The sequence below is a fragment of the Salvelinus fontinalis genome, chromosome 16, assembly GCF_029448725.1.
Source record: "Salvelinus fontinalis isolate EN_2023a chromosome 16, ASM2944872v1, whole genome shotgun sequence".
NCBI classification, from domain to species: domain Eukaryota; kingdom Metazoa; phylum Chordata; class Actinopteri; order Salmoniformes; family Salmonidae; genus Salvelinus; species Salvelinus fontinalis.
In genome coordinates, this window is record NC_074680.1 from 30,090,744 (window position 1) to 30,114,263 (window position 23,520).

At 46.2% G+C, this 23,520-nt stretch overlaps 1 pseudogene; it reads left to right on the forward strand.

Moving 5' to 3' along the window:
• The first annotated feature begins 10,254 nt into the window (after positions 1-10,254).
• LOC129813362 (estrogen receptor beta-like) overlaps positions 10,255-23,520 on the forward strand; it is a 55,870-nt pseudogene continuing 42,604 nt past the window's right edge.

A 23,520-nucleotide genomic window follows, 5' to 3' on the forward strand; every position in this document is an offset into this window, starting at 1 on the left:
ATAACGGCTACGTGGTCCCGTGGTGTTAATAGTTGCGTACTATTGTTTCTACAAATTAACATGATACCTTCAGGCATTGATGAACCAGACTTGTGGAGGTCTACAATTTTTTTTCCGAGGTCTTGGTTGATTTCTTTTGATTTTCTTTTGATGTCAAGCAAAGAGGCACTGAGTTTGAAGGTAGGCCTTGAAATACATCCACAGGTACACCTTCAATTGACTCAAATTATGTCAATTAGCCTATCAGAAGCTTCTAAAGCCATTACATAATTTTCTGGAATAATCTGTCTGTAAACAATTGTTGGAAAAATTACCTGTGTCATGCACAAAGTAGATGTCCTAACCAACTTGCCAAAACTATAGTTTGTGACGTGGTTGAAAACGAATTTTAATGACTCCAACCTAAGTGTATGTAGTAAACTTCCAACATCAACTGTATTTGCTCTTTATCAAAAAACAGCAGGACTGACAGCCACTTAGCTGTTGTTGTCGGAATAATTAATGTGGTGGTCTTCCAACATGGCCACCAGGAGGTGTCGTACGTCAACTGCAAGCCCTCTATACACAGCAGATATTTCTATGTTACATGTTTAGTGTTAGTGGATTGAATACATATTTTTGCTCAGATTTACTTCCTGAAGTGTTTCCATTCCCCTTTCATATTGGCTATGATGGGACCAGAGTTTTTCTAATCAGGTCACCGGGTTTTAAAAAACTCTTGGAAAAACTTTTGGACTTCGGGAGGACGAAAACGCAGTCAGCCTGCAGCAACCTGTCACGCCCTGACCTTAGTTATCTTTGTTTTCCTTATTATTTTGGTTAGGTCAGGGTGTGACGAGGGTGGCATGTGTGTTTTTGTCTTGTCTAGGGGTTTTATATATCTATGGGGTTTTGGTATTGTATAGGGTTTATGTATGTCTAGGTGTGTGTAGTTAGTCTCGGCATATGTATGTTTATGGTGGCCTAGATTGGTTCCCAATCAGAGGCAGCTGTTGATCGTTGTCTCTGATTGGGGATCCTATTTAGGTTGCCATTTTCCAGTGTAGTTTGTGGGTTATTGTCTATGGTTAGTTGCCTGTGTCTGCACTTGTTTATATATAGCGTCACGTTCGTTTTGTTGTTTTGTATAGTTTGTTTAGTGTTTCTTCGTTAATAAATAGAAGAATGTTTTCACATCACGCTGTGCCTTGGTCTCCTCCATTCAACGAACGTGACAGAATAACCCACCAAACAAGGACCAAGCAGCGTGAAAGGGAGGAACAGCACTTGGTGGAAAAATGGACCCGGGAGAAGGATGAGTGGAAAACAACCTGGGAGGAAATAGAGAGGTGGTCGATCGATCCAGGGAGAGTTCCGGAGCCCGCCTGGGATTCAATGGAACAGTGCGAGGAGGGATACAGGAGAATGGAGGAACGGAGACGATATAAAGGTAGGCGGCTAGCACGGAAGCCCGAGAGACAGCCCCAAGATTTTTTGGGGAGGGGGTACATGAGGAGATTGGCTGAGTCAGGTAGGAGACTTAAGCCAACTCCTCGTGCTTACCGTGGGGAGCGTGTAACTGGTCAGGCACCGTGTTATGCAGAGATGCGCACAGTGTCTCCAGTGCGCTATTCTAGCCCGGTGAGCTCTATTCCAGCTCCTCGCATTGGCCGGGCTAAAATGAGCATCCAGCCAGGAAGGAGGGTGGATATCCTGCGCCGGTTTTAAATACTGTGTCTCCGGTGAGTCTACACAGCACAGTGCGTCCTGTGCCAGCGCCCTTTATTGAAAGTGCAAAAATAAACATCCAGCCAGGACGGGTTGTGTCAGCTCTACACTCCAGACCTCCAGGACGTCTCCACGGTCGCGTGTATCCTGTTCCTCCTCCCCGCACTCGCCCTGAGGTGCGTGTCCTCAGCCCGGTACTACCAGTTCCGGCACCACGCACCAGGCCTACAGTGCGCCTCCAGGGTCCAGTATGCCCTGTTCCTCCTCCCCGCACTCGCCCTGAGGTGCGTGTACCCAGCCTGGTACCACCAGTTCCGGCACCACGCACCAGGCCTACCGTGAGCCTCTAGGGTCCAGTATGCATTGTTCCTCCTCCCCGCACTCGCCCTGAGGTGCGTGTCCCCAGCCCGGAACCACCAGTTCCGGCACAACGCACCAGGCCTACAGTGCGCCCCGTCTGTCCTGAGCCGCCTGAGCCGCCCGTCTGTCCTGAGCCGCCTGAGCCGCCCATCTGTCCTGAGCCGCCTGAGCCGCCCGTCTGTCCTGTGCCGCCTGAGCCGCCCGTCTGTCCTGAGCCGCCTGAGCCGCCCGTCTGTCCTGAGCTGCCTGAGCCGCCCGTCTGTCCTGAGCCGCCTGAGCCGCCTAAGCCGCCCTTCAGTCAGGAGCCGCCTGAGCCGCCCTTCAGTCTGGAGCCGCCCCTCAGTTCTGAGCCGCCCCTCAGTCCTGAGCCGCCCCTCAGTCCTGAGCCGCCCCTCAGTCCTGAGCCGCTACTCAGTCCGGAGCTGCCACTCGGTCCGGAGCCGCCTTTCAGTCAGGAGCCGCCTGAGCCGCCCTTCAGGCAGGAGCCGCCTGAGAACCCTTCAGTCCGGAGCCGCCCCTTAGTCCTGAGCCGCCCCTCAGTCCTGAGCAGCCCCTTAGTCCTGAACCGCCCTTCAGTCAGGATCCCCTGAGCCCCTCAGTCCGGAGCTGCCCCTCAGTCCTGAGCTGCCCCTCAGTCCTGAGCAGCCCCTCAGTCCTGAGCCGCCCCTTAGTCCTGAACCGCCCTTCAGTCAGGATCCGCCTGAGCCGCCCTTCAGTCCTGAACCGCCCCTTAGTCCTAAGCCGCCCCTCAGTCCTGAGCCGCCCCTCAGTCCTGAGCCGCCCCTCAGTCCTGAGCCGCCCCCAATCCTGAGCCGCTCCTTAGTCCTGAGCCGCCCCTTAGTCCTGATCCGCCACTCAGTCCAGAGCTGCCACTCGGTCCGGAGCCGCTCTTCAGTCAAGAGCCGCCTGAGCCGCCCATCAGTCAGGAGCCTCCTGAGCCGCCCTTCAGTCCGGAGCCGCCCCTCAGTCCGGAGCCGCCCCTCAGTCCGGATCCGCCCCTCAGTCCGGATCCGCCCCTCAGTCCTGAGCCGCCCTTAGTCCCGAGCCGCCCCTCAGTTCTGAGCCGCCACTCAGTCCGGAGCCGTCCTTCAGTCCGGATCCGCCCCTCAGTCTCGAGCCGCCCCTCATTTTCGAGCCGCCCCTCAGTCCCGAGCCGCCCCTCAGTCCGGAGGCGCCCCTCAGTCTCGAGCCGCCCTTAATTCCGAGCCGCCCCTCAGTCCCGAGCCGCCACTCAGTCCTGAGCCTCCGCTCAGTCCTGAGCCGCCCCTCAGTCCGGAGCTGCCACTCGGTGCGGAGCCGCCCTTCAGTCCTGAGCCGCCACTCAGTCCGGAGCTGCCACTCGGTCCGGAGCCGCCCTTCAGTCCGGATCCGCTTGAGCCGCCCTTCAGTCAGGAGCCGCCTGAGCCGCCCTTCAGTCTGGAGCCGCCCCTCAGTCCGGAGCCGCCCCTCAGTTCTGAGCCACCCGTTAGTCCTGATCCGCCACTCAGTACAGAGCTGCCACTCGGTCCGGATCCGACCCTCAGTCCCGAGTCGCCCCTAGTCCTGAGCCGCCCCTCAGTCCTGAGCCGCCCCTCAGTCCTGAGCCGCCGCTCAGTCCTGAGCCGCCACTCAGTCCTGAGCCGCCCCTTAGTCCTGAGCCGCCACTCGGTCCGGAGCTGCCACTCGGTCCGGAGCCGCCCTTCAGTCAGGATCCGCCTGAACCGCCCTTCAGTCCGGAGCCGCCCTTCAGTCCGGAGCCGCCCCTCAGTCCGGAGCCGCCCCTCAATCCGGAGCCGCCCCTCAGTCCGGAGCCGCCCCTCAGTCCGGAGCCGCCCCTCAGTCCCGAGCCGCCCCTCATTCCCGAGCCGCCCCTCAGTCCGGAGGCGACCCTCAGTCCGGAGGCGACCCTCAGTCCGGAGTTGCCCGTCAGTCCGGAGGCGACCCTCAGTCCGGAGGCGCCCCTCAGTCCGGAGGCGCCCCTCAGTCCGGAGGCGCCCCTCAGTCCGGAGGCGCCCCTCAGTCCGGAGGCGCCCCTCAGTCCGGAGGCGCCCCTCAGTCCGGAGGCGCCCCTCAGTCCGGAGGCGCCCCTCAGTCCGGAGGCGCCCCTCAGTCCAGAGGCGCCCCTCAGTCCAGAGGCGCCCCTCAGTCCAGAGGCGCCCCTCAGTCCAGAGGCGCCCCTCAGTCCAGAGGCGCCCCTCAGTCCAGAGGCGCCCCTCAGTCCAGAGGCGCCCCTCAGTCCAGAGGCGCCCCTCAGTCCAGAGGCGCCCCTCAGTCCAGAGGCGCCCCTCAGTCCAGAGGCGCTCCTCTGTACAGTAGCGCCCTCTACGATGGTCTTCAGTCCGGGGCCCGCTGCGAGGGTCCCCGCTCCAGAGGTCAACGTCCAGCACCCGTAAGAAGGCCCACCCGGACCCTCCCCTTTAGTGTCAGGTTTTGCAGCCGGAGTCCGCACCTTTGGGGGGGTACTGTCACGCCCTGACCTTAGTTATCCTTGTTTTCTTTATTATTTTGGTTAGGTCAGGGTATGACGAGGGTGGCATGTGTGTTTTTGTCTTGTCTAGGGGTTTTATATATCTATGGGGTTTTGGTATTGTATAGGGTTTATGTATGTCTAGGTGTGTGTAGTTAGTCTAGGCATATGTAGGTCTATGGTGGCACAGATTGGATCCCAATCAGAGGCAGCTGTTGATCGTTGTCTCTGATTGGGGATCCTATTTAGGTTGCCATTTTCCAGTTTAGTTTGTGGGTTATTGTCTATGGTTAGTCGCCTGTGTCTGCACTTGTTTATATAAAGCGTCACGTTCGTTTTGTTGTTTTGTATAGTTTGTTTAGTGTTTCTTCGTTAACCTCTACTTCCTCACAAACCCGGGTCCGGGAGCACCCCCATCAGTAAAAAAAGCTGACTAGCATAGGCTAGCATAGCGTCACAAGTAAATAGTAGCATCTAATTATCATTAAATCACAAGTCCAAGACACCAGATGAAAGATACACATCTTGTGAATCCAGCCATCATTTCTGATTTTTAAAATGTTTTACAGGGAAGACACAATATGTAAATTTATTAGCTAACCACGTTAGCAAAAGACACCACTTTTTTTACTCCACCCTTTTCTTACTGCATCATTAGCTATCACAAATTCGACCAAATAAAGATATAAATAGCCACTAACCAAGAAACACTTTCATCAGATGACAGTCTGATGACATATGCTATACAATAAATATGTTTTGTTAGAAAAATGTGCATATTTCAGGTATAAATCATAGTTTACAGTTGCAGCCACCATCACAACTCTCACCAAAGCAACTAGAATAACTACAGAGACCATCGTGTATTAGCTAATTACTCATCATAAAACATTTCTTAAAAATACACAGCGTACAGCAAATGAAAGACACAGATCTTGTGAATCCAGCCAATATTTCAGATTTTCTAAGTGTTTTACAGCGAAAACACAATATAGCGTTATATTAGCTTACCACAATAGCAAACATCACAACAGCATTGATTCAAGCCAAAAATAGCGATAACGAATAAACCACCAAAATATATTAATTTTTTCACTAACCTTCTCATAATTCTTCAGGTGACAGTCCTTTAAATCATCATATTACACAATGCATATAGAGTTTGTTCGAAAATGTGCATATTTAGCGCCAAAAATCGTGGTTATACAATGAGAAAAGTAGCAAAGCTGCCCAGAAAATGTCAGGAGAAATCTTTGGAGAGGCACCTATTCTAATCAGTAACTATTCCAAAACTTGACTAAAAATACAGGTTGGACAGCAATTGAAAGACAAATTAGTTCTTAATGCAATCGCTGGGTTCCATTTTTAAAATTAACGTTACTTCAAAATACAGCGTGCGATAAAGCGAGGCTGCACTTCAATTAATGGCGGCTTATGCATTTGACATTTTTCAACAGAACAACGAATAGTCAGCATAAATAGTTCTTACTTTTTGATGAACTCTCATCAGAATCTTGGGAAAGGTGTCCTTTGTCCAAAAGAATCGTTGCTAGGTTGTATAACGTCCTCTTCAACGTTGCAATTAGCAGTAAACATTAGCATGAGAGAGAGAGATACCCAACCCCCTAGAAAGCCAGGAAATGAAATACCCGAAAATGGCAATATACTGACATAAACTGATATAATTCGGTTTAAAATAACAAGATTATGATGTCTTTAACTTCTTATGGCTGCAAGGGGCAGTATTGAGTAGCCAGTTAAATCGTGCACATTTCAAACGGCCTCGTACTCAATTCTTGCTCGTACAATATGCATATTATTATTACTATTGGATAGAAAACACTCTCTAGTTTCTAAAACCGTTTGAATTATTTCTCTGAGTGAAGCAGCACATTTCCTGACCAGGAAGTGGAATGTCAGAAATCGATGCTTTGTTCAACTTCATGCCTATACATGGGCAATGAACGTAAGAGTCTACGTACACTTCATACACCTTCCCCTGGTTGTCAAGAGGATGTGAGAGAAGAGATTTCATGTCAATCTTGGTCTGAGGTGGAATTAAAGCTCTTTGTATGACGTGACCGTCCATTTCCTGATTCTGGAGCTCGCGAAAGAGGACATGGATTTGCCTTCTGTTTAGCTGTCGTTATGGACGACTAACATCTCCGGTTTAGATTTTATTTGATACATGTGACCATATCATCGTAAAGTATGTTTTTTCAATATAGTTTAATCAGATTATTGAAATTTTTTCGGGAGTTTTGCCGTGTTCCGTTCTCTGACTTTGTTGACGTTGGAGAGATCCGTGTCACTTGGCAAGTGCCCATGCTAAATCAAGAGGGAAATTTGCCGTTCCAGATCCAAACAACGACTGTTCTGGACAAAGGACACCTTGTCCAACATTCTGACGGAAGATCACTAAAAGTAAGAAACATTTTATGATGCTATTTCTAATATCTGTCGCGCATGTGAACTGGTCGTCGGCGCCCAAGTGTTTCTGGCTATTGTGGCTACGCTAATATAACGCTATATTGTGTTTTCGCTGTAAAACACTTGATAAATCGGAAATATTGTCTGGAATCACAAGATGCCTGTCTTTCAATTGCTGTACACTATGTATTTTTCAGAAATGTTTTATGATGAGTATTTGGTTATTTGGCGTTGGTGTCTGTAATTTTTCTGTCTGCTTTCGGTGCAATTTCTGACTGTAGCTGCAATGTAAACTATGATTTATACCTGAAATATGCAAAAAAAAATAAAAAAACATATGCTATACAATAAATATGTTATCAGACTGTCATCTGATGAGGTTGTTTCTTGGTTAGTGGCTATTTATATCTTTATTTGGCCGAATTTGTGATAGCTACTGATGGAGTCAAAAACTGATGGAGTAATAAAAGTGGAGTCTTTTGCTAACGTGGTTAGCTAATAGATTTACATATTTTGTCTTCCCTGTAAAACATTTTAAAAATCGGACATATTGGCTGGATTCACGAGATGTGTACCTTTCATATGCTGTATTGGACTTGTTAATGTGTGAAAGTTAAATATTTAAAAAATATATCTTTTGAATTTCGCGCCCTGCACTTGAAGTGGCTGTTGTCATAAATGTACCGACGTCGGGCTTGCACGCCAAACAGGTTAAAGCCTATATCGATTAAAAACACAGCCGGAAATTTCTAAGATCTATAACCGATGGTTCTAGTACAATATACCAAGGTCCTCAGTGCGTCAGAGCGAAGAGGGAAAAGAACAGACACGTCTTTGCCAAGTGATTTATAACCTTTGAGATCTACGTAGAGACTCCATTTCAAGTCTCCCTATTCGCTAACATCCAGGGGAAGGCGTATGCAGTGCATCTCAACCAATAGAAGACAGGCAGATTTATACACAGGTCTCAGAACAGCCAGCAAAATTCTGCATTCTCACATACACATAGGAAAATTGCTCTAAGTCCAGTTATATTTCACTCACAGATATAATTCAAACGGTTTTAGAAACTAGAGAGTATTTTCTATCCAATAGTAATAATAATATGCATATTGGACGAGCAAGAATTGAGTACGAGGCAGTTTAATTTGGGAACATCATTATTACAAAGTGCTAACAGCTCCCCCTATTGACAAGAAGTTAATAAATAGAAGAATGTATTCACATCACGCTGCGCCTTGGTCTCCTCCATTCAACGAATGTGACACAACCTTGCACTTCATATTAATTATATTGTAATTATATTTTAAAGAAAGACAAGGGGGTTTCCTACACAGACAAAGAGAAAGCCGGTTTGCATATAGTCCTGTCTTACAGAACTGTAGGCCTAATAAAACATTTACTCACAGTCTGTGGCAGCTAGATAGCCTAATCAGCCCACATTTTATCCAATTCAAATTTCCTCACAAACAAATGGGCTATAAATACAAAACGTTACCGCTTCGTTTACCCTGATCAACTGTAGCCTACATTTGATCAGACTGAAAAATAGTCTGGCTTCCATGCAATACAGCATGTCAGATTGCTAATGTTTAGGTGTAGGCCTATAAGCTGCTACATTTATGTAAGAGTTTTTGCTTGTGTCTGCGAGTGATGTGTTCTAACGCTTGCAAGTAATACCAAAGGAAAGTGGAGTGCGCCTTTATATTTGTGCGTTGCATCGGCCCGCGCCGATTTTCGTGAATCTGATTTGGTCAAGACACACAAAGAGCCTGCAGCAGCACTCTGATGTGAAGAAGTGATTCAGTTTAAGAAAAAACGCACTTTGTCCCTCTTTTAACACTATACATCGATATATTTGATTAAACTAAAGCAAAAGTGTTGTGGTGCTGCCTTACCTGATTGAAAAGTGCTGTAGAAAATTCTTCCTCGCCACCTTTTCCGGCGGCCCTGACTGTGCTGTCCTCTACCTGTGCTGTTGGTAGCTGTGTTATTCACTTTGACACTGATTAACGTGTTGATGGCCTGTTTGTCCCAGCCTAATAATACAGTATTTACCTACAGTACATGTAAAAACTGAATACCTACATAAAAACTCCTTATGTTGCACTTAGTTCTATTATTTATATATGAGTATTGAACATGTTCTATTATTCAATATAAGTAGGCCTATAGACTTTGTGCAAACTTGGATTCATACCACATGGACAGTCCATTTTACGTGCTTCTCATCCATGTGACCCAGTGTTTTACCCCACATGCATAAAGTTAGGGCCATAACCTACGTCCAGTAAATCAAGGCAATGGCTAGCTACCTAGCCTGGCTTTTTTTTAGGCTACCATAGCCTGTTTTTTAATATCCAGCTGAACATATTGAACAGAGCAAAAATCTATCAAGTCAGTCACACACACACACACACACACACACACACACACACACACACACACACACACACACACACACACACACACACACACACACACACACACACACACACACACACACAGCATGTTTCTTGAGGTCTTCGTGGTGCAGAGGGTGTCACGCTGACCATAGAGAGCCTGTAATTCTGTATGTTGGTTAGGTCGGGGTGTGACTAGGGAGAGTCATTTAGGTAATTATATATCTATGTTGGCCTGGTATGATTCCCAATCAGAGGCAGCTGTTTATCGTTGTCTCTGATTGGGGATCATATTTATGCAGCCATTTCCCCTTTGTACTTTGTGGGATCTTGACTATGGATAGTTGCATGTTAGCACTATTGTTAGCTTCACGGTTCGTTTGAGTTTTATTGTTTTGTTTTGCTGTGAGTTTCACTTAGAAATAAAAATGTGGAACCCAGATCACGCTGCTCTTTGGTCCACTTATTATAACGATCGTGACAGAGGGAGATGTAACGTATGGACAATCTCGCCGATTCCAAGGATTATAACATTTAGGGGACAAATTAATAAATTCAGGGAATGAATTAATATATTGAGGGAATTAATAAAAACAAAACAGAGGGAACAAATAAAAAAAACCTGAGGGAACTGATTAGCCTGGCTGTTTTTTTTTCTTCGTCACCATGACTCCTAAGGGACTCCTTAAATTAATTCAAATAATGATCAAATAGATTTTGTATAGGAGGATGAGTGAAGATAACATTATTGTTGAGTGACTTGGTGTGCACTTTAGAATATCTATGTGGTATTTGAGTGTGACTCCATATCCACTTTCTCTATCCTGCTCTCTATCCCACTCTCCATCCCTCCCTCCATACTGCAGATGGACTTCTCTCTGACTGGGCCCAGTGAGCTATGCAATAGACATCAGCAGCAGCAGCCACAACTTCAGCCTAATGTTATCCCCAGCATGGCCTGTTTTCCTGGGAGTGGGACTGACACTTCTCCCCTGCTCCAGGTCCAGAAGGTGGGCTCCAACAAGGCCCCTGGACTCCTGCCCACTATTTACAGCCCCCTCAGTGGCATGGAGAGCTCCAGCCTCTGCATCCCCTCTTCCCACACAGGCAGCAGCCATGATTACAGCCCTGTAGCCTTCTACAACCACTCTACGCTGGGCTACAGCAGAACAACCATCTCCGACAAGCCCTCTCTGTGTCCCCCTCTCTTCTGGCCCCCGCATGACCACAGCCAGCACAACATGCCCCCGCTGACCCAGCACTGTCCCCAACCCTTGCTGTTCAGCAATCCCAACCAACACGCCCCCTTTGAAGAGCCTAAACCCCTCAACCTCACCACTAGCAGGTAGCCACGGTCTTCAAGCATCTGACAGTGACACACCTTCCGTTTGTATCTTTCAATCTTTACACCTGTCTTATTTGACCTTTGCTTGTCTCCTGTAACATCTTAGATGGGTAAACAAAAGGAGACAGCCTCTTAGCAAAACATAGGCAACCCATTTTGTAGTTTGTGTGTTAAACAGTGTGATGTTCCTTCTCATAGCTCTCCTCTCCACCCTACCAAGCTGCCGAGGAAGAACTTCTGTGCCGTATGTAATCACTACGCTTCGGGCTACCATTACAGCGTGCAGTGTTGTGAGGGCTGCAAGGCCTTCTTCAAGAGGAGCATCCAAGGTAGGACCACTAAGGGAGCTGTGTGGTGTCAGTACAGTGTCTCTGCCCTGGGAACTGGGGTCATGGTGTCCACTGCAGGGTCTGATCACTGTGTTCTCTGCTGAAACCTCATTATATCCTGTTTTGGATTATCTGCAGTAAATTATGTATTAATATGGTTCATGTAGGTCGATCAGATGTGATGTATACAATTCATGTAATATCTCTCAATGTCTAGCTCTATCTTTTCTAGGGCACAAGGACTACATTTGTCCTGGGACTAACCAGTGCACTATCAACAAGAACCTCCGTAAAATGTGCCGGTCCTGCCGCCTACGCAAGTGTTATGAAGTGGGCATGAAGAAGTGTGGTAGGCAGCCATCGTCCTTATCTACTCTCTCTCACTAGCTGGGTTGTGAAACCCAACCTCATGTAGTCAAATGTGAGCTGTGAGCCTGTGAGCTTGTAGAAGTATCTGTAGGAGTAAAATCCATCAGTTGTTTGTCTGTGCTGTTTTTCAGGTATGAGGCCGGAGCACTACAGTTTCATGGGGGCGAGGCACAGGCGTGTACCTCAGGGGCGGGGGGCACCAGGCAGGCTGGTGGGGGTCGGTGCCAGGGCCCAGTGGAATCTGGAGGGGGGGCTCCCTCTCCCTGCTGGAAGTGCACCACTCATCCCTGACCCCTGAACAGCTGATATCCTGCATCATGCATGCGGAGCCGCCAGAGATCTACCTGATGGAGGACCTAAAGAGGCCCTTCACTGAAGCCAGCATGATGATGTCACTCACCAAACTGGCCAACAAGGAGCTGTTCTTCATGATCAGCTGGGCCAAAAAGATACCTGGTGAGTGTGTGTGAGTGTGTGTGTGTGTGTGTGTGTGTGTGTGTGTGTGTGTGTGTGTGTGTGTGTGTGTGTGTGTGTGTGTGTGTGTGTGTGTGTGTGTGTGTGTGTGTGTGTGTGTGTGTGTGTGTGTGTGTGTGTGTGTGTGTGTGTGTGTGTGTGTGTGTGTGTGTGTGTGTGTGTGTGTGTGTGTGTGTGTGTGTGTGTGTGTGTGTGTGTGTGTGTGTGTGTGTGTGTGTGTGTGTGTGTGTGTGTGTGTGTGTGTGTGTGTGTGTGTCAGCTTGCGTGCAGCACATGTTCAAGGTTTGGTTGATGCCCCAAGTTTATATGTGAGATACAGTAGGTATGTCTAAAGAAAGAAAGACTACCTGGCTGACTGTAGACCCTTCACACCCTACCCTATTTCTATATCTACTAACTGTGATCAGTACTGTAGTAGTTGGCCCTTAGCCTTCTCATTAACCCACGTACTGCAGCCAGCCATATGGCTGTGTAGTCCTGAGGGACAGGAAATCACACAGGCTAGGAAGGAGTTACTCCTCTCCTCTCCTCTCTACCCTGCTGCAGAGCATTGTTCCCCCCTCACTCAGGGTTGTAGAAGTGAGCCCATCAGGTTCCCTCTCAGGGGAGATGTGTCTGAGTTCACACACTCTTTTGTCTGAAATGGGGCTTTGGGGGTTTGGTGACATAAGGAGATGTTAAAATGTGCTTGTATTGTCAGTTATAAAGAAGAAGAAAAACTCTACAGACTAGCTGTGCATTGTGGATTTGTTCCAGAGAGCACTGCAGTTTCATTTATGAAGGTGCCTCAGCATTCGGCTTTGTTCCAATATCCATCTGTCAGTACTTGTCCAGCTAAGACTGTTGTGCGCTTTAGGGTGTTCCTAGTCTGTCAGGGCTTTACTATGCATTTCATCTGTCCTTTATTAGTCCCTTTAAATGTAGGGAGTGAATGTTATTTATTTTAAAGGGTTACATGGAGAAAATCGAAACTCTGAAATAAAATGGATGGCCCTCCCTTCAGCAAAATATATTTTACCTAAACCCTCCCTGAACACTTCAAAAAACAAACAAGTGACCCTCCCATATACCCCAAATAATATTTAACACAAAGTGGATAGCAGAGAACATGTTTACCGTTTACCCTCACTTCTTGGACAGACCAGAGCCTTCGTCCTGTCAGCATTACATGGCAACGCTGGAATTTTGATAGCACACAGGGCTGCGAGCCAGAAGGTTGTTGGTTTGCAGACCACTTTGGACAAAAGTAAGGGTAGAAAGACCTCCTTCCTAGTAAAAGCATTGCATGAATCAATCATCGTATTTGCAGGTCCGAGAAAAAACTGCCTTTTAATTAAATGATATGTAATTTTACATATTAGTTGAATACATTTTTAATACCACACAAATGACCGAAATTACAGGCTAAGAATGGACAGAGATAGGCCTAGGTGTTTATCTTATCACATTTCTCCAATGCCAAATTAGTGTCTTGTTTGCAACGAAACTTTCCCTGTAATGAAATCTGAGAATCAATCAATCAAATGTATTTATAAAACCCTTTTTACATCAGCCGATGTCACAAAGTGCTATAAAGAAACCCAGCCTAAAACCCCAAACAGCAAGCAATGCAGATGTAGAAGCACGTGGCTAGGAAGTCGTTAGGAATCTGAGCATGGTACTTTCAAAAGTTAGGCCTGCCAATGCAGAAAAATGTAAGCTTTAACTGCTGGCCTCTCTTCTACCGTGGCTTAACCCAATGAGAGAATGTCACAAGTGTTTCCCTAAATGCTATCTGTGTTTAAATATCTTCTATTGTACAGAAAGTGAATAGCTTAATCATTTGATAGTGACATAATTAGATTACTTCCCTGAATGTCAAAGAAACAAAACAATGATATCCCCAAGTGCATCAGAGTCAAGTCTTTCCCGGGTATTTTACAGCTTGTTTCTAGCATAAAGCATTGCGGATCAAAGCAATGTTATAGACCACTTTATATAATCAGATCTGTTTAATTTTCTTCAAAATATTAAACTCTAAGGATCCGCCCCTTTTTTTCAATTTGGCCTAAAATGACATATCCAAATCTAACTGCCTATAGCTCAGGCCCTGAAGCAAGGATATGCATATTCTTGGTACCATTTGAAAGGAAACACTTTAAAGTTTGTAGAAATGTGAAAGGAATGTAGGAGAATATGACACAATAGATCTGGTAAAAGATAACACAAAGAAAAAAAGAAAAAAACGTTCTGTTGTATTTTTTTGTACCATCATCTTTGAAATGCAAGAGAAACGCCATAATGTATAATTCCAGCCCAGGTGCAATTTAGATTTTGGCCACTAGATGGCAGCAGTGTATGTGCAACATTTTAGACAGATTTTTATTTTATTTATTTTTTATTTAACCTTTATTTAACCAGGTAGGCTAGTTGAGAACAAGTTCTCATTTGCAACTGGGACCTGGCCAAGATAAATCATAGCAATTCGACACATACAAAAACACAGAGTTACACATGGAAAACAATGAACCATTGTATTTCTGTTTGAAATGTTGTATCAGGACTGCCCAAATGTGCCTAATTTGTTCATTAATAACTTTTCATGTTCAAAATTGTGCACTCTCCTCAAACAATAGCATGATATTATCTCACTGTAATAGCTACTGTAAATTGGACAGTGCAGTTAGATTAACAAGAATATAAGCTTTCTGCAAATATCAGATATGTCTATGTCCTGGGAAATGTTCTTGTTACTTACAACCTAATGCTAATCGCATTAGCCTACGTTAGCTCAACCGTCCCGTGGAATGGACACTGATCAGCTAACAAGGAGTAGGCCTGTGCTTTTTGACATTTTCTTTAATAAAAGGTAGGCCTATAGCATACCCTCTCATACCCATCAATATGAGTCTTGGTTTTTACAGCCCTTCACTGACACTGAGGTAGACTATTTAGTTAAAGAGTGCATGGTGGTGGGTGAAGGAATTGATATTGATATAGCAGCCTATCGCCTAATTCCGTCTGTCAAACATGTAGGCCTACCTCTTATTTCTTAAACAGCAAGAAATAGGCTCCTTCACAAAGCCCTCTTGTTAGTAAAGTGTAATGCAGCCTAGTTTTATTTACACCATCCCAACAGCTATCTTAGAAATAAAACTTTGCTCCCTGCTTCTCCAAGCATTCACTTCGTAGCCTATAGCACTCAACCTCAACTCTGAACCTCGAAGCCAGTTCCACTGCATTTTTTCATTGTTGCCTCTAATCAGGGACTGATTTAAACTTGGGACACCAGGTGGGTGAAATTAATTATCAGGTAGAACAGAAAACCAGCAGGCTCCGTACCTCGTAGGATAAGAAACACCTGTGCCTATAGGCTATGTATCATTTGATTGAGACCACACTAAATAGCCTATAGGCGGGGTGTGTTGAGTTCAATTGAATGTTTGTTACGTTGCATAATGGTTTGTACTGAAAGATATAAGATGGCGATCGGCAAATTCGGCATTGGTGGCAGCACTTTTTTAAAACTTTGTTTGTTTTAAACATCACTGGAAAAGAAATTTGGGAATGTGCGCAGTTGATTCAACAGCACGCATTCTAAACATATGAATCATCTAAAATGCAGCGATACTAGCTTTGGGCATGGGGTCAATGAAACTTACCTTTGCTGTCGGTGTGCTGTACCTGCGGGGATATGTGATCATCGAAGGTGGAGTGGGACCAGAGGACTCACCTACAGTGGTTGCTCCACTAAAAGTTTTGCTATTATGCTGCAGGACTGAGAGGTAATTTGTGGGTACCCAGTATGACTACTTCATTGCTCCAGACCAGCGCAAGGGGATGTTAGAGCACTGACTATGCGTTTGGGTCCTACTGTGTCTCTAACTGACAATGAATGGGTGAAATAAACCTAAATAGAAACTGATAATTATGCAGGACTTCAGTATTACTTATTAAAACTGTTGTTACACTAAGGTTTTTATTCCTTTTATTTTGCTCTTAATGTAGTACTGTAGCCCACTCCTGACCGGTCACATTGTACAGTGCCTGAGTGGCGCAATGGTCTAAGACACTGTAGGTTTTTGATTTCTTTCCCTCTAAAAACAGAAAAAAAATATTCTAAATAACAAACTGGCTTTATTTACAAATTAGTAACAATGTCTCACCCCATGTTCAAGACTGGCCTTTTCTCACAAAATTTACATTATTTGAAAACAAAATCATCTCCAAAATATTATTTTTTAAACAAAGCGAAAATTATTAATTTTGAATTCTTTAAAAGTCCCTTGGATATTCTCACAGATATATTATTAACCATGATATTAGCAGAACAATACCGTTCAAAAGTTTGGGGTCACTTAGAAATGTCCTTGTTTTTGAAAGAAAAGCAAATTTTTTGTTCATTAAAATAACATCAAATTGATCAGAAATACAGTGTAGACATTGTTAATGTTGTAAAGGACTATTGCAGCTGGAAATGGCTGATTTTGAATGAAATATCTACATAGGCGTACAGAGGCCCATTATCATCAACCATCACTCCTGATTAAAGAAGCAATAAAACTGGACATCTTTAGACTAGTTGAGTATCTGGAGCATCAGCATTTGTGGGTTCGATTACAGGCTCAAAATGGTCAGAAAAAAAACTTTCTTCTGATATTAATATTAATACATTAAATATATTAATATATTAAAATATTAAGTTCTGCTTTTCTGATGTATCAAATACTTATGTCATGCAATAAAATGCAAGTTAATTACTTAAATCATACAATGTGATTTTCTGGATTTTTGTTTTAGATTCCGTCTCTCACAGTTGAAGTGTACCTATGATAAAAAATTACAGAGCTCTACATGCTTTGTAAGTAGGAAAACCTGCAAAATCGGCAGTGTATCAAATACTTGTTCTCCCCACTGTATATTACTCTTACAGAATTTCCACGTGGGCGAGGATTTTGGAAATTTAATCAAAGCCTACTAGATGATAAATTGTTTAGAACTAGGACAGAAGAATTTATAACTGACTTTTTCAGACATAACATAGGTACAGCAGATCCCTGTATTGTATGGGACACTTAAGTGTGCCTTTAAAGGCAATGCAAATCAGTACTCTTCTATAAAACAAAAGCAATTTAGATCAAAAGAGTCCATATTATTAACAAAGGAAAATGAAGGACTAACAGTACAGTACAGGAAAAACAAAAAGAAATGGAGGCACTTATTCAAGAAAGATCCAGTGTAATATATTATACAAATAAAGCAAACTGGATGGAATATGGGGGAAAATGCACCAAATTATTTTTCAATCTTCAATATAGAAATGCTACCAATTTTTTTTAATTAAAACTTGTTACAAATGATGGAGTCACGCATGATTCACCAAATTATATTTTGAAAGAGGAAGTAAAGTACTTTAACAATATATTTTAGTTTCAGGCTCCTCCATCTCCACTATCTGAAACTAATTGTATGGATTTTTTCCCTAATAATAATGTAAAATTGACATCTGTACAGAAAGACTCATGTGAAGGCCAAATTACAGAGGAGGAAATGCTTGATGCAATTGGGGCCTTTAAAGATGGGAAAACTCCAGGGCTGGATGGCATACCAGTGGAAATATACAACACTTTTTTTGATATACTCAAAGGACCATTATTAGCTTGTTTGAACCACTCCTATATAAATGGTAGATTATCAGACACGCAACAAGAAGGTCTGATATCATTATTACTGAAACAGGACCCCAGTGGTATATACACTGCTCAAAAAAATAAAGGGAACACTTAAACAACACAATGTAACTCCAAGTCAATCACACTTCTGTGAAATCAAACTGTCCACTTAGGAAGCAACACTGATTGACAATAGATTTCACATGCTGTTGTCCAAATGGAATAGACAAAAGGTGGAAATTATAGGCAATCAGCAAGACACCCCCAATATTAGCAAGACACCCCCAAGACACTTCTCAGTTCCTATGCTTCCTGGCTGATGTTTTGGTCACTTTTGAATGCTGGCGGTGCTTTCACTCTAGTGGTAGCATGAGACGGAGTCTACAACCCACACAAGTGGCTCAGGTAGTGCAGCTCATCCAGGATGGCACATCAATGCGAGCTGTGGCAAGAAGGTTTGCTGTGTCTGTCAGCGTAGTGTCCAGAGTATGGAGGCGCTACCAGGAGACAGGCCAGTACATCAGGAGACGTGGAGGAGGCCGTAGGAGGGCAACAACCAAGCAGCAGGACCGCTACCTCCTCCTTTGTGCAAGGAGGAGCACTGCCAGAGCCCTGCAAAATGACCTCCAGCAGGCCACAAATGTGCATGTGTCAGCATATGGTCTCACAAGGGGTCTGAGGATCTCATCTCGGTACCTAATGGCAGTCAGGCTACCTCTGGCGAGCACATGGAGGGCTGTGCGGCCCCACAAAGGAATGCCACCCCACACCATGACTGACCCACCGCCAAACCGGTCATGCTGGAGGATGTTGCAGGCAGCAGAACGTTCTCCACGGCGTCTCCAGACTCTGTCACGTCTGTCACATGTGCTCATGTGCTCAGTGTGAACCTGCTTTCATCTGTGAAGAGCACAGGGCGCCAGTGGCGAATTTGCCAATCTTGGTATTCTCTGGCAAATGCCAAACGTCCTGCACGGTGTTGGGCTGTAAGCACAACCCCCACCTGTGGACGTCGGGCCCTCATACCACCCTCATGGAGTCTGTTTCTGACCGCTTGAGCAGACACATGCACATTTGTGGCCTGCTGGAGGTCATTTTGCAGGGCTCTGGCAGTGCACCTCCTTGCACAAAGGCGGAGGTAGCGGTCCTGCTGCTGGGTTGTTGGCCTCCTCCACGTCTTCTGATGTACTGGCCTGTCTCCTGGTAGCGCCTCCATGCTCTGGACACTACGCTGACAGACACAGCAAACCTTTTTGCCACAGCTCGCATTGATGTGCCATCCTGGATGAACTGCACTACCTGAGCCACTTGTGTGGGTTGTAGACTCCGTCTCATGCTACCACTAGAGTGAAAGCACCGCCAGCATTCAAAAGTGACCAAAACATCAGCCAGGAAGCATAGGAACTGAGAAGTGGTCTGTGGTCACCACCTGCAGAACCATTCCTTTTTTGGGGGTGTCTTACTAATTGCCTATAATTTTCACCTTTTGTCTATTCCATTTGCACAACAGCATGTGAAATTTATTGTCAATCAGTGTTTCTTCCTAAGTGGACAGTTTGATTTCACAGAAGTGTGATTGACTTGGAGTTACATTGTGTGGTTTAAGTGTTCCCTTTATTTTTTTGAGCAGTGTATATATATTTACCCCAAAAATATGGACGATTGGAAATGATGCAGACAATTACATTGGAAGCAACATTCTTTCCGCAATATTAGGCTGATCCACCCCTTAAAAAGAAAAAAAAGGAAAAGCAAAATAAATAAATACGCACACTCCCACATCCATTACATTGTATCTTAGTCTCAGGGATGAGATCATTCTCCTCAAGGCCAATAAATCCTCTTACCTTCCGGACTGGTCAGATTCACCCAACATTAGAACTACAACTAAATAAACAACGTTCAATGCTTAACAAACCCCAATGTTATAGTTTTTTGGGCTACAACACAAATATATAATTCTGACAAACAAAGTGGGACGTGTGTAATTTTGAGCCATAAACCTTTTGTTTACTGACAATTCAAAAGGTGCTTTGTCAGCAGTCAGTGTTTGATATGGCCAAAATTCAAAGTCAAACCTAAAAAAAAACAAATCAATAAGGAATTTAAAAATACAAGGACTGTATGTTTGAAGCAAACATTAATATCGGTATTATTGTATTTTCAGATAGCTCATAGATTTATGGGATGTCAACCTCTCAGCAAATTAAAGGGCGAAGATACTGTAATAAGAACACAGATGTCCCGCGTGCCCACACAACATGGGGATTCTTTAGATAAATAGCCCGGTACTGTAACCTACTCCCGACCGTCAAGTTGTACAACGCCATATTTTCTGTTCCAGCCTAACGGAAACCCAGAGGGTTTTATGTTTTTCTTGGAATAGAAACACCATAATATTAATCAAATCAAATTTCTTAAAATCAGTCCCATTGTCACGTTCCTGACCTATTTATGTTAGTTGTTATGTGTGTTAGTTGGTCAGGACGTGAGGTTGGGTGGGCATTCTATGTTATTTGTTTCTATGTTGGTTTTGGTTTGCCTGGTATGGCTCTTGATTAGAGGCAGGTGGTTTGCGTTTTCCTCTAATCAAGAGTCATATTTAGGTAGGGCATTCTCACTGTTTGTTGGTGGGTGATTGTCTCCTGTGTCTGTATGTATGTTCGTACCACATGGGACTGTAGCGTTTGTTTGTTTTGTTTCGTTTCGATGTCGTCTGTTTCCTGTACGTAAGTTTATGTTTAGTTATGTAAGTTTATGTTCAGGTTTCGTCAACGTCGTTTTCTTGTTTTGTAGTTTGGAAAGTGTTTTGTTTCGTTTCGTGTTGCCATCGCATTTATAATAAAGATGGCTTATTTCCCAAATGCTGCGTATTGGTCTGAAGATCCTTCTCTCCTCACCTCATCCGAGGATGAGGAGAGCACAAGCCGTTACAGAATCACCCACCACGCTAAGACCAAGCGGCAAGGGAAAATTAAACGGAGTAAGGGACAGGAGAGAAAGGAGCAATGGACATGGGATGATGTTTTGGACGGAAAGGGTTGCTTCACTTGGGAGGAGATCCTGGCTGGGAGGGATCGCCTCCCATGGGAACAGGTGGAGGCACTGAGGAGAGCAGAGGCTACCGGGGAGAGGAACCGGAGCTATGAGGGAACGCGTCTGGCACGGAAGCCGAAAAAGCCCGTAAGTAATTCCCAAAAATTTCTTGGGGGGGGGCTAGGAGGTAGTGGGCCAAGGGCAGGTAGGAGACCTGCGCCCACTTCCCAGGCTTACCGTGGAGAGCGGGAGTACGGGCAGGCGCCGTGTTACGCAGTAGAGCGCACGGTGTCTCCTGTACGAGTGCATAGCCCAGTGCGGGTTATTCCACCTCCCCGCACTGGTAGGGCTAGATTGAGTATTGAGCCAGGTGTCATGAGGCCGGCTCAACGCCTCTGGTCTCCAGTGCGTCTCCTCGGGCCGGCATACATGGCACCGGCCTTACGCATGGTTTCCCCGGTTCGCCTACATAGGCCGGTGCGGGTTATTCCACCTCCCCGCACTGGTCGGGCGACCGGGAGCATTCAACCAGGTAAGGTTGGGCGGGTTCAATGCTCAAGAGTGCCAGTACGCCTCCACGGTCCGGTATTTCCGGCACCACCTCCCCGCCCCAGCCTAGTACCTACAGTGTCTACACTACGCACTAGGCTACCAGTGCGTATCCTGAGCCCTGTTCCTCCTCCACGCACTCTCCTTGTAGTGCGTGTATCTAGCCCGGTGCCTCCAGTTCCGGCACCACGCACTAAGCCACCTGTGCGTCTCAGAGCCCTGAACACACTGTATCTTCTCCCCCTACTAATCCTGATGTGCTTGTCCTCAGCCCGGTGTCACCAGTGCCGGTACCTCGCATCAGGGATAGAGTAGGCTTTGAGAGTACAGTGTGCCCTGTCCCTGCTCCCCGCACTAGTAGGAAGGTGCTTGTCATTAGCACGGTGCCTCCAGTTCCGGCACCACGCACCAGGTCTACAGTGCACCGTATCCGGCCAGAGCCATCCGTCTCCCCAGCGCCATCTGAGCCATCCGTCTCCCCAGCGCCATCTGAGCCATCCGTCTCCCCAGCGCCATCTGAGCCATCCGTCTCCCCAGCGCCATCTGAGCCATCCGTCTCCCCAGCGCCGTCTGAGCCATCCGTCTGCCATGAGCCTGCAAAGCCGCCCGTCTGCCATGAGCCTGCAAAGCCGCCCGTCTGCCATGAGCCTACAGAGCCGTCAGCCAGACAGGAGCCGCTAGAGCCGTCAGCCAGACAGGAGCCGCTAGAGCCGTCAGCCAGACAGGAGCCGCTAGAGCCGTCAGCCAGACAGGGTCTGCCAGAGCCGCCAACCAGACAGGATCTGCCAGAGCCGCCAACCAGACAGGATCTGCCAGAGCCGCCAACCAGACAGGATCTGCCAGAGCCGCCAACCAGACAGGATCTGCCAGAGCCGCCAACCAGACAGGATCTGCCAGAGCCGCCAACCAGACAGGATCTGCCAGAGCCGCCAACCAGACAGGATCTGCCAGAGCCGCCAGAGAGCCATGAGCAGCCAGAGCCGTCAGAGAGCCATGAGCAGCCAGAGCCGTCAGAGAGCCATGAGCAGCCAGAGCCGTCAGAGCGCCGTGAGCAGCCAGAGCCGTCAGAGCGCCGTGAGCGTCGAGAGCCGTCAGCCTGCCATGAGCGTCGAGAGCCGTCAGCCTGCCATGAGCGTCGAGAGCCGTCAGCCTGCCATGAGCGTCGAGAGCCGTCAGCCTGCCATGAGCGTCGAGAGCCATCAGCCTGCCATGAGCGTCGAGAGCCGTCAGCCAGCCATGAGCGTCGAGATTCGTCAGTCAGCCATGAGCTGCCCTTCAGCCTAAAAAGGCTAGATACCCAGAACTGCCCATCAGTCCAGAGCTGTCTCTCTGTCCGGAGCTACCTTTCAGTCCGGAGTTGCCCCTCTATCCTGATCTCCCTCTCTATCTTTATCTACCTCTATATTCTTATCTATCCCTCTGTATTGATTTATCTCTCTGTCCCGGTGTTGTCCTTATTGGGTATGTTATTAAGAGAATTTTGTGGGAGAGAAAAGAGGGTGGACATTCTTGGAGGGAGGAAGTTAGGATGGATTATGGTGGGGTGGGAACCGCGCCCGGAGCCTGAGCCACCACCGTGGTTAGATGCCCACCCAGACCCTCCCCTAGTCCTTGTGCTGGTGCGTCCGGAGTTCGCACCTTGTGGGGGGGGTACTGTCACGTTCCTGACCTATTTATGTTAGTTGTTATGTGTGTTAGTTGGTCAGGACGTGAGGTTGGGTGGGCATTCTATGTTATTTGTTTCTATGTTGGTTTTGGTTTGCCTGGTATGGCTCTTGATTAGAGGCAGGTGGTTTGCGTTTTCCTCTAATCAAGAGTCATATTTAGGTAGGGCATTCTCACTGTTTGTTGGTGGGTGATTGTCTCCTGTGTCTGTATGTATGTTCGTACCACATGGGACTGTAGCGTTTGTTTGTTTCGTTTCGTTTCGATGTCGTCTGTTTCCTGTACGTAAGTTTATGTTTAGTTATGTAAGTTTATGTTCAGGTTTCGTCAACGTCGTTTTCTTGTTTTGTAGTTTGGAAAGTGTTTTGTTTCGTTTCGTGTTGCCATCGCATTTATAATAAAGATGGCTTATTTCCCAAATGCTGCGTATTGGTCTGAAGATCCTTCTCTCCTCACCTCATCCGAGGATGAGGAGAGCACAAGCCGTTACACCCATATACTTTATTCTTACAAAAAAAAAAAAAATCTCTACTACAGCCGATATTGAAGGCTATCAAATGCTTCTCAAAGATGCCCTCTGGTGGTCAAACTAGCACTAACTGGCATTAATGGTACCAGTGGTTGGCACTTAAATAAAGTGCCATAGAATTCTATGGCACCATGCAAACTGTGTTGCAGTATGCTGCAACTTTTATAGGACGAACCACTGTAGGATGGAGAGTGCACCAGATGAGGGGGGCTCCACAGTAGCGCAGAG